Source organism: Narcine bancroftii, chromosome 2 (genome assembly GCF_036971445.1).
Source record: "Narcine bancroftii isolate sNarBan1 chromosome 2, sNarBan1.hap1, whole genome shotgun sequence".
Classification (NCBI taxonomy): Eukaryota; Metazoa; Chordata; class Chondrichthyes; order Torpediniformes; family Narcinidae; genus Narcine; species Narcine bancroftii.
The window spans coordinates 46,356,693-46,373,258 of record NC_091470.1 but is presented as its reverse complement, the minus strand read 5'-3'; the positions used below and the strand labels follow the sequence as shown (position 1 = coordinate 46,373,258).

The window sequence follows — 16,566 nt, the reverse complement described above, 5'->3', positions numbered from 1 at the left end:
CACCTGTCCACATTATAGGATGGTGGTTGGGAGAGTCAGAACCTTCAACTACCTGGAAGTCCATATTTAGAGACCTCTCCAGCACATCGAGGCAACTGTGAAGAAGACACACCAATGCCTCTACTTTCTAAGGAGTCTGAGGAGGTTTGGCATGTTGTCAGATCCACTGTCAAATATCTACTGTGCCCTGTGGAAAGTGTATTGACTGGGTTGTATCACAGCCTTGTTTGATCATTTGAATGCCCAGGAACACCAAAGGCTCCAGAAGGTAATAAACATAGCCAGGTTCATCACAGGGTCTACCCTCTCAACCACTGTTCCAATGTAAGGTGATGTTTCAAGGAGGCAGCCAACATCGAAAAAGACCCTGGTCATAAACTCTTCTCACTGCTCCCTTCAGACAGAAGGTCTAGAAGCCTGAAGACCAGCACTTCTAGGTTCAAGAACAGTTCTTTCCAAAAGCTATCAGGCTCTTGAACCCTTTGTTACACTATTCATGGACTGCTCCAACAGATTATATTATTGCAGTCACTTTTTTTAAAAAGCTGAAATAACAGTGACTATTACCTGTAGGTAAATTTGGATGCAGTTAAGCAGCATGGGTTTAAATGACTGTAATCAGATTCCACCATGCTGTAAATAAAATGTTAAATTTAATTATCTCTTTTTGCATAGCCTCTTTTAAATTAAATTAAATATACTGTTGTAGCTGTCTTTTTTGTTAGTTGTGCAATTGTATCTTTTTAAAAAATACCTGTTCAGATGCAACAAGTCAGAATTTCAGTGCATATATACATTGTATGTGTATGGCAATAAACACATTATCATCATGAACTGACTAACCAGGGAAGTGGTTGAGGCTACCACATTAAACATATTTAAAAATTGGTTAGATAAATTTTTACATGATAGAGGAATTAGGGGATATGGGGAGAAAGGAGGTAGGTGGAGTTAGGTCATATATTAGATCAGCCATGATCGTATTGAATGGCGGAGCAGGCTCGATGGGCCATTTTTGGCCTACTCCTGTTCCTACTTCCTATGTTCCTATGTAAAGCAGTAGGAAGGGAAGGCTGTGAATCACTGCTCTAGACCCAATTATTACTGAAATATTTTGCTCGAGAAAAATTGTCATTGGCCCATTTCCTTTGGAGTTATGAAACTGTGCACATAACGAATCAATTTGGAATGATTAAAACAGTCGTTTTCAAACTTTTTATTTCCACCCACATACCACCTTAAGCAATCCCTTATTAATCACAGAACACTTATGGCATAGGGAATACTTAAAGTGGTATGTGAGTGGAAAGTAAAAGATTGGGAACCACTGTTCTAAAGGAAGGTGATGAGGAAGACAAGAACGCTGGAAGAGAGATGGATTGGAGTGCCAGAAGCTTGCCTGCCTTTAGCCTCAGAGTTTATATTTGAACAATACACAAAATTGATGACCACTGAGTACAAAACTACAATAAATTATTGTCATCCAAAACAACAGCATGTGATCAGGCAGTTACAGAGCGGGATGATACAGAAATGGAAAAAGAACAAAGGGTCACATCAACGCTTACTCATATCTTCCTTCCAAAGACTGCTTATGTGATAGCTAAGGTGAATGTGCATGCTTTTTGAATATTAGATTCATTTTCATGTTTGACCATGTTATGACATTTAGGCTGCACTTAGACAAAGACAAAGACTCGCCAAGGCAAATAGCGCCTTTGGAAGACTACACAAAAGAGTCTGGAAAAACAACCAACTGAAAAACCTCACAAAGATAAGCGTATACAGAGCCGTTGTCATACCCACACTCCTGTTTGGCTCCGAATCATGGGTCCTCTACCGGCATCACCTACGGCTCCTAGAACGCTTCAACCAGCGTTGTCTCCGCTCCATCCTCAACATCCATTGGAGCGCTTTCATCCCTAACGTCGAAGTACTCGAGATGGCAGAGGTCGACAGCATCGAGTCCACGCTGCTGAAGATCCAGCTGCGCTGGATGGGTCACGTCTCCAGAATGGAGGACCATCGCCTTCCCAAGATCGTGTTATATGGCGAGCTCTCCACTGGCCACCGTGACAGAGGTGCACCAAAGAGGTACAAGGACTGCCTAAAGAAATCTCTTGGTGCCTGCCACATTGACCACCGCCAGTGGGCTGATAACGCCTCAAACCGTGCATCTTGGCGCTTCACAGTTTGGCGGGCAGCAACCTCCTTTGAAGAAGACCGCAGAGCCCACCTCACTGACAAAAGGCAAAGGAGGAAAAACCCAACCCCAACCAACCAATTTTCCCCTGCAGCCGCTGCAACCGTGTCTGCCTGTCCCGCATCGGACTTGTCAGCCACAAACGAGCCTGCAGCTGACGTGGACTTTTACCCCCTTCATAAATCTTCGTCCGCGAAGCCAAACCAAAGAAGAAGAAGACAAAGACAATTTCTTTAAAAAAAAATATCAAATTGTCAAAGCTTCAGTCACAATTTCCAAACTGAAGATTGAGATACAAGATTAAATTTATTGTCATTGTAAATAAAACGGTGTTATATTACACGGAATTGCTTTTTCCTACTGTAAGGCAGAGAGATTCGCCATTGGCAGAAATTGCTTGAAGCACCCCCTACAGTTAGAGAAAGAGAAGCAGAAGAGATTTACCCCCCCCCCCCCCTCCTCAACCCCCAGCATCACCAAGTGTCTGTAGATTCACCTCCAGCACTTCTCTGCAGCCGTACGGAGTCCAGTCCAGGTATCAATGTAAAACATAAAAATGGTACCAAAAAAGTGGCAGCAGAAAATTCAACAAAAATTAAAGTCAATCCTGAGCTTATCCAAGGGAAATAGACAGGAAATGTTGGTCAGAAAAAAAACTTTCTTCCAAAGATCTGAGAGAATGAGAAGACCCTATGAGCCAGCTAAATCTGTAACTGAATTGTACAAGCGTAAATAATGTTTTTCTATCTCTGATTTTGAAAAAGGAAATCAGTGAAGTGTAGTTCGCATCAGCTGTTAAAGGATGACATTGACAAAGGCATGTGATCATCTGCTCGCTGGGTTGTGGCGATGGTCTATTGATATTACTGAATGAAGTCTAGAGAGACCTTTGGAATGCCCTTCTGAGTCTGATTCTGTTTGATTCATTCCCCATTGGGTTGATAAGTAACTCAGACTCTCCAGGCTGTACATAGAATCAAACCATTTATAGTAAAGTGTAGCTGAGAAGAGAAATCCTGCTGTACTTAGATGGACTGTAAATCCTTGAAGGTGGTTGGATAAGCTAATGGTTTGGTTAAGTAAACTTGTCTGATTTGAGTTTATAAGAAGTGACAAAGAATATAAAAGAAACAGATCATACATTATAACTCTATCACAAACATTACTTAGGCCTTCTCTTGAATATTGTGGCCAATATTTGGAAACATACTGGAAACAAGATTAATACACTTTTGAAAAGGAACAAAGCTTCTGTAAAGGGATGGAAGCAGATTCTCTGTAAGAATTTTCCAGAGGACTAGAGTGGGAAGAGAATAATGAACCGACAGGATTCCAAACACACAGCAGGGCAGTGGGATAAGCACAAGCCCTAGCACAGAATATCTGGGCTGAATCGTCCCCTATACCATAATCTTCTATGATTTCAAGCTGTGAAATTAGTAAACTTGTCACTGAATTTGAATGTGCTTAAGTTGGTTGATTTCAGAATTTGAGTTAGCATTAGTAACAAGCACTTTGTGAAAAGCAGGATATTGTACTTCATTCACATTCCGGATTTCCTGAAAAACTGATGTGGTCATTTGTTCTGGCTTTGAAATTTTAATAACGAAGAGCTGATTATTTTAAATTACAAAGTAGCGCAATTTCTGCTGGAGCAGAGAAGAATGTAAGATTGGTTACAAACTTTAAAATTAAGGATTTTTTTGGTGAGAGGAGGGGGAGGGGTTGGCGTGCAAAACCTGTAGTGTTGTTAATAGATTCAATAGTACAACATCCTCCAGTGCTCTCTGAATCTATGATTAACAATATCATTAACGGCTGCTTGTTTTGATTTCTATTTCCTCTCAGATTTTCTCCACCAGAAGATATTAACTCCACACCAAAAAATAGCTATAGAAGCAGGCAGTCTTCTCATTTGAAATTTGCTGAGTTAACGTTGCCATGAGTGTTAAAGCCATTCTATACATTCAGAATTCCGTTTACTGAAACTGGCAAGGAAGGAGCAAAAACCAAATGGTTGGAGGAACTTAGATTGAACTGCATCTGTCGGTGGGGAGTAATTATTGATGTTTCGGAATGAGACTCTGCTTCAAGAACTGCTAAGTTTCTCAGCAGTTTGCTTTTAGCTCCAAATTCCAGCATCTGCAGTCTCTTGTCTCTCTGATATGAGGAGAATGACAGGGTAAACAAAAATTTCAGGAGGTCAGACAGAATCATGGATGCCATCAACAACGAGGCCACCCAAGGCTGCGTGCTTAGTCCCTTACTCCACTCTCCATGCACTCATGACTGCCTCACTAAGTCAGCTCCAACTCAATATACAAGTTCGCTGACGACATCACTATTGTTGGTCGAATTACTGGTGAGTGAGAATACAGAATGGAGATCAGGAATCTGGTTGAGTGAAGCTGTGCTCTCAACAGGAACAAAAGCCTATTGATTTTAGGAAGGAAAGGCTGAATGATTATGCACCTGTCTGCATGGATGGAATGGGGGTGGAGAGGGTCAGAACTGTCAACTTTCTGGGAGCCAATAATACAAAAGACCTTTAGCGGCAACCATCAAGAAGGTACAACGATGCCTTTATTTTCTGTAGAGCCTGAGGGGATTTGGCATGTTTTCAGATACTCTATCAAACACTGTGGAAGGTATCTTAACTGCTTGGATCACAGCCTGGTTTGGTACTTCAAGTGCCCAGGAATACAGAAGGTGCCAGAAGGTAAGAGATGTAGCCAGGTCCATCCAGATCTCCCATCCACAGAATGCATTGAAGTGAGTCACTGCCTAAAGAAGGCAGCCGACATCATAAAGGCCCCCATCACCCTGGTCACAACCTCTTCTCACTGCTCCCTTCGGGTGGATGGTACAGAAGATGAAGACCAGCACCTCTAGCTTCAAGAGCAGTTTCTTTGCAGCAGCCTTTATTTATTCCCTTCTTAATTCAATTAAGTACATTATTATTGCTATTTTTGTTGCAAATTTCCTGTTCAGCTGCAGCATATGTGAATTTTGATGCCTATGTACATTATAAAATGTCTGTGACAATAGTTTCATTATTATTATCTTGCTGTCTGACCTGTTGAGTTCCTCCAGCAATTCTTTGTTTGTTCAAGATTCCAACAGCTTTTATGTTTCTTGGAATGAGAGGGTAACCTGCTTACGGTTTCCTGCCATTAGAATCTTTTATATTTAACTGAACATATCAACAAGCCAGCATTGTAACAGATTGTGTGCTCTAATCTTAGATTGAACTGAAGCTTCAGTGACAACATTTTGACTTGGGGACAGAAACTATTTTTAAAAATTCTCAAGTATCATACATTCCAGACTAATGAGTTATATATGTTGGATAAGTTTTCTTTATTTGCTTTTGCTTGTCAACATTTTGCACACAATCCATTTTAACAGCTCACGTTTATTCCGAGATCAAGATAGCATCCTGATTTTCTTCAACTTTGTTGCATATTTAAGCTAGCAAAATTTAACATAATGTTGCTATATAAATCATTTAGAAACTGATAACATTCTTTTCTACACTTGGCCTTTGGTACTTTACCACACAAACACTGATTGCATTCTATAAAATATATTTCACTTCTGAATAGTATTAAGACAATTTTATTATCGTTTCTGGAATACAAAATGTACACAATTAAGCAATGGTAATAAAAAAAAATCTTCAACTTTGATTTAATCCTTTTACACATTTCTTTTTATTCAGTCATTTTTCTCCATAACCCTTCCCTCATAAGAGCAGAGCGTGTCACTTCCAAATGCAGCCTCCTTAGCTTTGCACACATACGAAAGTTAATGTAATAAACTCAACTTAATAAAGAATACAAATTTGTGCAACGCCAATAAGTAAACTTCACAACCAACAAGAGCCCATTTGAAGTGAATACCAATTGCACCTTTCCAACAAGACTGATAGCATCCTGCTCAGTGAATAAAGCCAGGCCTCTCATTTATGGTCTGACTGAAATTGGTTAATTTGACTTTAAGATGAGAAATGTTCTAGTGTAGCGGCAGCTACACTGCTACTGAAAGAACAACAACCAGACGGGTTGAGCTCAGTGAGCAGAAAAAAACTGGCTTATTGCTGGCTGCCGGGCTGGACATACTCCCAGACTGGACCTGGCTGAGATCCGCAATGGGGGGGTGCGACATTATTCGGGTGTCACGTGCTCCCCCAGCGCGGGCTTCTGAGCTCAGTGCTGAGAAGAAGAGGAAACCCCCCCCCCCCACCTGACGGCACCATTTTGGCCGGCTGTCCCGCCGCGTGGATTACAAGCGGGGCCGGTTCGCCTGCCTAGTGGCATGCCGCCACACAGTTTCTCGCCCCCCCCCCCCCCCAGAACTGGCGCCAATGTCCTTTTTAGCTGGGTGGCCTCGCTTCTTGGCCTGGGTCACAATCACTGGTTCGGTGGGGTTGAGGTGAGTTGACTTCAGCCTGTCCACAGTAAATAGCTCCCGCCTGCCGCCGATGTCCAGTGTGAATGTAGACCCTGAACACTGGACAACCCTGTATGGCCTCTCGTAAGGTCTCTACAGAGGTGCCGCAGGCGGGCCCCACCAAATAAAAATGTACTCTGCAGAGTGCAGCTCGCTGGGCATATAAGATGGCCTTGTGCTGTGTCTGGGCGGCAGTGGGGGTGCGAAGGAGTTCAAGTGGGCTCAGAGGTGGGGAAGTAGCTTATGCGGCGACCGCTGGGGGTTGTGAGGCGCGTTGATGAACTCAACGGCCAGTGCCAGTAGTGTGGCATAGACTAGCTCCAGCTGATGATGCCTGCAGATCCTCCTTGGGCTTGGAGTGGATGCCCAGGAGCACCCAAGGCAGTTCGTCCACCCAGTTGGAACTGGTGAGTCGGGACATAAGTGCCGACTTAAGGTAGCAGTGCAGACGCTCGACCAGCCCATTGGCCTGCAGGTGATAGGCCGTGGTGCGGTGTAGCTCTATTCCCAACCTGTTGGCGAGTAGTGCCCAGAACACAGAGGTGAACTGGTGAGGTGATTTGGAACGCCGAACCGAGTGACCCAACCGTGCAACAGTGCTCGTGAACAGGAGTCCGTGGAGGCGTCTGGCATTGGGATCGCCTCGGGCCAACGAGTGGTGTGCTCTACCACCGTGAACAGGTAATGGTTGCCTCAGGTAACTGGTAAGGGCCCAACTATGTTCACGTGAATGTGGCTGAACTGTTCCTGGATCTGCTCGAACTCTTGCGTGGGTGCCCTGGTGTGCCTGTGCACCTTAGACATCTGGCAATGGGTGCATGTTCTGGCCCAGCCCGCGATCTGCTTCTGCAGCCCATGCCAGACGAACCGCTCTGGCACCATACGGACCATCGATCTGATGGACGGGTGCGAAAGGACATGGATGTGATGGAAGACTTGCTGGGGAACCACTGGCCGCGGGGTGCCCCTGGAGACATCACACAGGCTCAGTGAGTGAGTGGAGCAGTGAAGGATTGAGATTTCCTGGCTTTGGCTTATCAGGCTTCGGCGAAAGCAGGCAAGGAAAAAAGGTAAGCTGAGTTATTTGCCTTCGTATTCAGAGTCATGCCAATAGGGTTAGTGCTATGTACTGGGTGTCAGATGTGGGAACAATGGGCGACCTCCACCCTCCCAAATGGCCACATCTGCACCAGGTGTACTGAGATGCAGTTACTAAGGGAGCAAATTAGGGATATGGAGTTGCAGATTGATGACCTGCGGTTTGTAAGGGAGAGTGAGGAATTAATCGACTCAACTTTCAGGGCGATAAATACTCCAGAACCCATGTCAGGTCAGTGGGAAACCGTCAGGGGGGTAAGAAAAAAGCGAGAAAAACGGAGAGCACACCAGTGACTATCCCACTCAGCAACAGTTATGTTGTGTTGGATTCTGTTGAGGGAGATGACCGGTCAGAAGGTGGCCACGGCACCAGGTCAATGGCAATGAGCCTGGCAGAGTGGTGCAAAAGAAAAGGAAAAGGAGAAATGCAGTAGTTATTGGGGACTCCATTGTCAGGGGTACAGACAGGAGGTTCTGTGAGCCAGTTAAGTATACCCGCATGGTGTGCTGCCTCCCTGGTGCAAGGGTATGAGATATCACAAATCGGGTCCAAAATATTCTGAGAGGAGAGGGTACATGTGGGTACAAACGACATTGACAAGAAAAGGGAGGACGTAATGAAAAGGGATTACAGTGAGCTGGGACAAAGCTGAAAGACAGGAATGCTAGGGTGGTGATCTCGGGTTTACTACCTGTTCCAAATGCAAGTAATGAAAAGAATGTAAGGTTAAGGAAAATGAACGTGTGGCTGAGATGCTGGTGTACAAGGCAAGGATTTGGCTTCTTGGATCATTGGGATCTCTTTTGGGGAAGGCATGATTTTTACAAGAGGGACGGGTTGCACCTAAATCCAAAAGGTGTCAACATTTTGGCAAGTATGTTTGGTACAGCAGTGGAGCAAGGTTTAAACTAATTTGGCAGGGGTATGGGAACCAGAGTGATAGGGAAAAGGGTAGGGAAAATAAAGTAATGGTCAGGAAAAGTAAAATAGCAAAAGTAATGTTGGGAGGAGAAAGTAAAAAATCAGATGGTGCAGTGAGTTTTCGGGTCAATGATAGTGTTAAGAAAATTACAAAGAAAAATAGTGGGCAGAAAAATCAAAAGAAAAGGTTACAGAAGTCACTAGATATTAAAAGGACAAAGAGCCCACAGTATTAGAAATAAGGTTAATGAACTGGAGGCGCAAATAGGTACCCATGCCTATGATTTGGTAGCCATCATGGAAACATGGGAATTAAACTTTCAAGGGTATCAGGTGGTGCAAAGAGATAGACAGGATGGTAAGGGAGGTGGAATTGCACTCTTAATCAAAGATGAGCTCCAGGCAGTAGTGAGGGATGATATAAGATCTAAAAAGCATAATGTTGAGTCCATTTGGGTAGAGATAAAGAATAACAAAGGGAAAAAATCATTGATGGGTGTTAGTTTAGTGGCACAGGAAGTAAATAGAGAGGTAAGTGAGGATATGGCAGTAGTCATGGGGGACTTTAACTTCCACATCGATTGGGAAAATCAAGTTGGTCGTGGGAGTCTGGCAGAGGACTTCATAGAATGCATCCACGATAACTTTCTTGAGCAGCATGTTAAGGAACCAACAAGAGAAAATGCTCTCCTGGATCTAGTGTTGTGCAATGAGAGAGGTAGAGTAAATGATGTAATAGTCAGAGACCATCTGGGAAATAGCGATCATAATATGATTAAATTTCTCATTCAGATGGAAGGGGAAATAGTTAGATCTAAAACTAATATATTATGCTTAAGCAGGGGTGACTACCATAGGATGAGGGAGGAATTGGGCAGAGTGGACTGGGAGCACAGGCTAATTGATGAAACAGTTGAGGAACAGTGGAAGATTTTGTAATGCTCAACAAAAATATATTCCGGTCAGGAAAAAGGGCAGCAAGGGAGGGAAAAATCAACCATGGTTAACAAAGGAAATAAAGGAGAGTATAAAATTGAAGGCGCAGGTGTACAAAGCTGCAAAGAGCAGTGTGAAACTGGAAAATTGGGATAACTTTAAGAGACAACAAGCAGTTACAAAGCGGGTAATAAGAAATGGGAAAAAGGATTATGAAAATAAATTGGCACAAAATACAAAAACAGAAAGCAAAAAATTTTATAAATATATAAAACAGAAGAGGGTAGCCAGAGTTAACATAGGACCCTTGGAGGATGAGAAAGAAAAACTGGAGGCAAATAATGAGGAAATGACCGAGGCATTGAACAAATATTTTGTGTCAGTCTTCACGGTGGAAGACTCGTCCAGCATGCCCAAGTGCGGAGTTAAGGATGCGAATGTTGGGGAGGGCCTTGATAAAATAGTTGTTACAAAGGAAGTAGTGATGGAGAAACTAATGGGACTAAAGCCAGAGAAATTACCTAGTCTTGATGATGTGCATCCAAGGGTTCTGAAGGAAATGGCAGAGGTTATAGTTGATGCATTGGTGGTCATATACCAAAATTCCTTGGATTCTGGGCAGGTCCCGGAAGATTGGAAGACAGCAAATGTCACGCCACTTTTTAAGAAGGGATGGAGGCAGAAGACTGGAAATTATTGGCCAATTAGCTTGACATATGTAGTTGGAAAAATGGTTGAAGCCGTCATTAAAGATGAAATAATGAAACTTTTGGAACGTAAGGGTCCAATCAGGCAGACGCAGCATGTTTTTAGAAAGTGAAGATCTTGTTTGACAAACTTGTTAGGATTCTTTGAGGATATAATGGGTGCGGTGGATAGAGGGGAACAGGTTGATGTTGTATATTTGGATTTCCAGAAAGTGTTTGATAAGGTGCCACACAAGAGACTTATCAGTAAGTTACAGGAAAGTGGAGTGCGGGAAAGTATATTGGCCTGGATTGAAAATTGGTTGTCTGACAGGAGGCAGAGAGTCGGGATAAATGGGAGTTTTTCAGGTTGGCAGAGAGTGGTAAGTGGGGTGCCGCAGGGGTCAGTGTTAGACCCACAACTGTTCATCATTTACATTGATGACTTGGAGGAGGGGACAAAATGTGGTGTAGCCAAGTTTGCAGATGACACCAAATTGAGTGGAAGAGCAAATTGTAATGAGGATGTGGATGGTCTGCAGAGGGATATAGTTAAGCTGGATGAGTGGGCAAAGGTCTGGCAGATGGAGTACAATGTTAGTAAGTGTGAGGTTATCCACTTTGGCAAGAAAAATAAAAGAGCTGAATATTATTTAAAGGGTGAAAAACTACAGCATGCTGTTGTGCAGAGGGACTTGTGAGTGCTTGTGCATGAATCACAAAAAGTTAGGTTGCAGGTGCAGCAGGTTATTAAGAAGGCAAATGGAATGTTGGCCTTCATCGTTAGAGGAATTGAATTCAGGAGTAGGGAGGTAATGTTGCAACTGTATAAGGTACTGGTGAGACCGCACCTGGAGTACTGTGTCCAGTTCTGGTCTCCATATTTGAGGAAGGATGTACTGGCTTTGGAGACGGTCCAGAGGAGGTTTACTAGGTTGATCCCTGGGATGAAGGGGTTGACTTATGATGAAAGATTAAATCGTCTAGGATTGTATTCACTTGAGTTCAGAAGAATGAGAGGAGATCTTATAGAAACATATAGGATTATAAAGTGTATGGATAGGATAGATGTAGGAAGGTTTTTTGAGCAGGCTGGAGAAACTAAAACGAGAGGACATAGTCTCAAGATTCGGGGGAGTAGATTTAGGACAGAGATGAGGAAAAATAGTTTTTCCCAGAGAGTAGTGAATGTTTGGAATTGTCTAACCAGGGAAGTGGTTGAGGCTGCCTCATTAAACATATTTAAAATTCGGTTAGATAAATTTTTACACGATAGAGGAATTAGGGGATAAGGGGAGAAGGCAGGTAGGTGGAGTTAGGTCATAAATTAGATCAGCCATAATCATATTGAATGTCGGAGCAGGCTCAATGGGCCATTTTTGGCCTACTCCTGTTCCTACTTCCTATGTTCCTATATTCCTAGGATGATCCCTTCGCCGCCAGGAGTTGGGAGGTCCCGGAACCGCAGGGCCATGATGGCTCCCGTCTCCTCATCAGACTTCTGGTCCCGTGAAAGCTGGTCAGTCGAGGCCGGATGTCAGCGTGCAGATGGCCGGTCGTGAGAGTGCATCGGTGACCATGTTGTCCTTCCCCACCTTGTATCGGACGTTGGTGGTAAACTCCGACACGAAGGAGAGGTGACGCTGCTGACAGGCTGACCAGGGATCCTTTGCCATCGTGAGCACCTGAGTGAAGGGTTTATGGTCAGTGAAAATGGTAAAAGTCCTCCCCTCCAAGAAATAGAGGAAATGCCGCACCGCCCGGTACATGCCCAGTACCTCATGGTCAAAGGTGCTATAGTTGTGCTCTGGTGGGTGTAGAAGCTGGCTGAAGAATGCCAGCAGCTCCTATTGTCCATTCACCTGCTGCTCCAGGGCGCCGCCAATGACTGTGGCAGAGGCATCGACGGAGAGCGCCATATGCAGGTCGGTGTGCGGGTGGGCAAGCATGGTAGCCCGGGAGGGCGTCCTTGGTGGCCTCGAATGCACTGCAGGCCTCTGGGGTCCGTGAGCGTTTTGTGCTTGGCTGTGATGAGGGTGAATAGCAGCTGCATGATGTGCACAGCTCCTGAGATGAATCGGTTATATAAGGTGACCATACCCACGAACTCCTGCAGCCCCTTGAGGTTGTCCAGGCATGGGAACGCCTTGATAGCGGCGTTACCTTTGTAGCGGTGGGCTTGGCTCCTTCGGCCGTGATGGTATGGCCCAGGAACTGCAATGACTCTTTCCCAAACTGCCACTTGGCTGGGTTGATGGTAAGGCCGAAATCGGCCAGCTGGGAGAAGAGGGCACACAGGTGGGCCTTGCGTAATGCCCGATCCCTGCTGGGAATGAGGATGTCATCCAAGTAAATGAAGATGAAATCCAGGTCCCTGCCCATTGAGTCCATGAGGCACTGGAGGGTCTGAGTGGCGTTCTTTAGCCCAAACGGAATGCGAAGGAATTCAAACAAGCCGAAGGGGGTGATGATGGCCGTCTTGGGTATGTTCTCAAGGTGCACCGGGATTTGGTGATACCCGCGCACCAGGTCAACCTTGGAGAAAACCCTCGCACCATGCAGGTTGGCTGTAAAGTCCTGGATGTGAGGGAAGGGGTAATGGTCAGGAATTGTCACCTCATTGAGCTGTTGATAGTCTCTGCAGGGGCACCAGCTACCGGAGGCTTTTGGGACCAGGTGGAGCAGCAAGGTCCACGGGCTGTCGGAGCACCAAATGATCCCCAGCTCCAGCAGATGCAAAAACTCTTCCTTTGCAACCTGGAGCTTGTCAGGTAGGAGCTGGCATGCCTTGGCGTGAACCAGTGGACCCTGGGAATGTGATGGAACACCCCGTGGCATGGTGAGGCAGCGGAGAACTGTGGCCCGAGGAGGGCCGGGAACTCATTCAGGATTCGCCGGAACTCATCTCTGGCTTTGCTAATCGTGACCATCTGCGGCTACTCTATGCGGGAGGCGTCGAGGCGAATGGCCTGGAAAGGCACCTACCTCAAATGTCCACCAGGAGGCCATGGGCGATGAGGAAGTCTGCATCCAGGATGGCGGTTGGAAGGGACGAGACAGTGAACCTCCACAAGAATTTTTGGCGGCTGATCTGGAAGTGGACCGCTTTCTTCCCATATGTCCAGATCTCTGTTGTGTTGACCACACGGAGGGGAGGTCCACGAGGTTGGTTCCTGGACTGGATGGCCGTTGCTGGGATGACGCTGATCTGGGCCCCAGTATTGACAAGGAAGCACCGGCCACTGACTGAGTCCCACAGGTAGAGGAGGCTGTGTCCTTGGCCAGCTGCCGCAACCATTAACAGCAGCTGGCCTGCTCGTTTCCATGGAACAAGCAGGGCTGATGATAGTTCCGAGCCTTGGATCCCCATTGCTGGTGGTAGCAGCAGAGGCCCGGAGTGGATGCTGTGCCCCCTGGTTATGCTCTTGGTGGGACCTGTAGGGGCCAGGTGTTCTACCGCGGCGCTAGGGGCAGGCTTGGCATGGTCATGCCCGTGCCTCGTGACCTGCTGTACCACTGAGCCCTCCTGGAATCACTTGAGCCATAGCACTTGGGCCTTCTGAGCAACCTTCCTCAGGTCGGTAAAGCTCTCTTGGGCCAGTAACGGCCGGATATCGTCAGGCAGATGGTCGAGGAAAATTCGCTCAAAGAGTGGGCAGTTGCTGTGATCACCCATGAGCGCGAGCATCTCGTCCATCAGCTCCACCAGGGACCTGTCCCCCAAGGCGTCAAGGTGCAGCATCTGAGCAGGATGCTGATGCCTGGATAGTCTGAGGGATCCGGTGAGCACTCGCTTGATGGTCCCATATTTGTCTTCGGCGGGCGGCTGCTGAACGAGGTTCAGCACACATTTGGTGATGGCCTGGTCCAGTGTGGCAACCACATGGTAGAATTTGGTCGTGTTGGACGAAATCTGGCGGAGATTAAACTGAGCTTCCGCGTGACCGAACCAGGTCTCCGGCTCCTGAACCCAAAAGTCGCTATAGCACTGATCCCATGTTCGCTCATGTTGGGTTCAAAGACATTTGAACCAGTCGGGGTCACTAATTTTAGCGGCAGCTACACTGCTACTGAAGGAACACACAACCAGATGGGTTGAGCTCAGTGAGCAGAAAAAAAACTGGTTTATTGCTGGCTGCCGGGCTGGACTTGTACTCCCAGCCCGAATCTGGCTGAGAACCGCGCTGGGGGGCGCCGACGTCACTCGGGCATCACGTGGTCCCCCAGCGTGGGCCTCTGAGCTCGGTGCTGAGAAGAAGGGGAACCATCCCCCCCCGACGGCGCCATTTTGGCCGGCTGCTCCGCCGTGTGGATTACAAGCGGGGCCGGTTTGCCTGCCTAGTGGCATGCCACCACACTAGTTTATTTATCATTACCAAATGAAATGAGCAATATGCCAAGCTCTTACTAAGCTGTTAAAAGATTTTCTCTAATTTTACTTGCTGGCAACATATATTAGTACACTCTCTGTCTGGATCATTGCCTTTACATTTTTTATTCTCTAGTCCAGTGATTATCAACCTTTCTTTTTCCAGTCTCATACCAACTTATGTAATCCCTTACTAACCACAGAGCACCTCTGGCATAGGTTGTGAGTGGAAAGAAAAGGTTGAGAACCTCTGTCATAGCCAAAGAAACAATGTTTTGGAGCGTGGAGGGGAAGATGGAAAAGAATATATACAGACATTGAAGTAAACTATTTTCATAGATTGAGGACTATATTGGTCAATCAATAAGAAAGACATTTTTAACAGTTAAGCCTTCTGTGTTTACTCAAAGCTGCATTAAAGATGAGAAAGGCATGGCCAACTGAAATTTCAGATGGGTGAGATCAAATGTCTAAGAAATCCTAGAGGCTAATTATTTTTAAAGCGGTCAAACATTGGTAGTTAAGTCCAAGTACAAGACACAATTTCTGAAGCAATAATCGCATATCAATGAGATTAGTAACTGAGTGCATGGGCATCTGCAAATTGACTCAAGACTCAAACAGGGCAGAATGAGGTCATGGAGGAATTTAAGGTGAAGCTGAAGATTTGCAAAGTATTCCCAGACAGGGAAATCCTCTGAAAGTTGATAACAACGTAGGCATTTTGTGAGTTATGGTTCGTCAGATGAGATAGAGTTTGCAGGTTAAAGTTCAGGTTGAGAAAGAGAACATGGAAACAATCAGGCACTTAAAATAAACACAGCACTCTTATGTTATCGTTAATGCTTTAACATTTAGTGTAATCAGCAATTCTGCTTCTACTTTCCCACTGTTCTCCGTGAATAAAGTGGAATCCTAAATAAAACTGTAAATAAGAAGATTAAATTGTTATTTTTCATATTAGTTTAAACAATGACAATAGCCACGTTAAATGCATCTATAGAGAGGTATTTTCAGGAACATCTCAAACAATGGCACTGGAATTATTCTGCTACTTGAAAGAAAACACAACAGGATGAGATTCTTGATCTTTTCACAAGGGCTCTGGAAATATATGCTACACTCAAATTAATATCCTCGATATAGAGTGGCAGTGTGTTTCTTGCAGAATCTCAGAGCAGTAACTGCAGTTCAACAAATCTACAAAAATTTGTATAATTAATTACGCTTCCGGGGTCAACAATTTATAGAGCGTTTGTGTTTTTTGATTCTCGTTCAGGAAAAGTTAAATCAAATTTGTGGACATTGGTCTGACTGAGTCTTGTCAGAAGATTATCTCCCTATTGGTGTTAACAGCCAAAACAAACCCAAGTTTAAAGTTATATTGTTCCATTTAGTCCTACCTGTCATTCATAATGCACAGCCTGATCAGTTTATTTTCCCTGTAAAGATGGGCCAGAATCGAAGACTTTCACTCGACTTCCAACTTCGTCCTTCATCCGCAGCAATTGCAAAATACTATTAAACCAAGACGTCATTAAGTGTCGTTCTCAGCTGATTGGAAAAAAGATGCCAAAGATTGGCATTATGCCACTTGAGATAAACACCAAGGGCTGGGCTAAAATTGGCAGTAAAGGACTCTGCACTTTATAAAGAATGATGCAATCTTGCTGTTTGCAATTCAGTTTGAATGTTACAGATGGAATGGAGGAAAAGCTAAAGAGGCATTCTTTAATATAACAACTGGACAAACACTTTCTACCATTGCACAGCATTAAACACAGGCTAAACAGAGACTGAACTGAAAATATATTTAAGGAAATGCATCTTTTGTTTATTTACTTTCCAATCAGTTTGACAAATAAGATGAAAGCAATAAAGAAAAATCATACATGTATCA

At 44.9% G+C, this 16,566-nt stretch overlaps 1 long non-coding RNA gene across 4 annotated transcripts in view; it reads right to left on the bottom strand.

Annotated features, from left to right (window-relative positions):
* The window catches only part of LOC138753487 (uncharacterized), a 49,831-nt gene extending 33,662 nt beyond the window's left edge, over positions 1-16,169 (bottom strand). For all 4 annotated transcript variants that reach the window (XR_011351198.1, XR_011351199.1, XR_011351197.1 and 1 more), the window contains exon 1: positions 16,070-16,169. This is a non-coding gene — a long non-coding RNA (uncharacterized lncRNA). The remainder of the gene's footprint in view (positions 1-16,069) is intronic.
* Between the last annotated feature and the right edge of the window lie 397 nt (positions 16,170-16,566).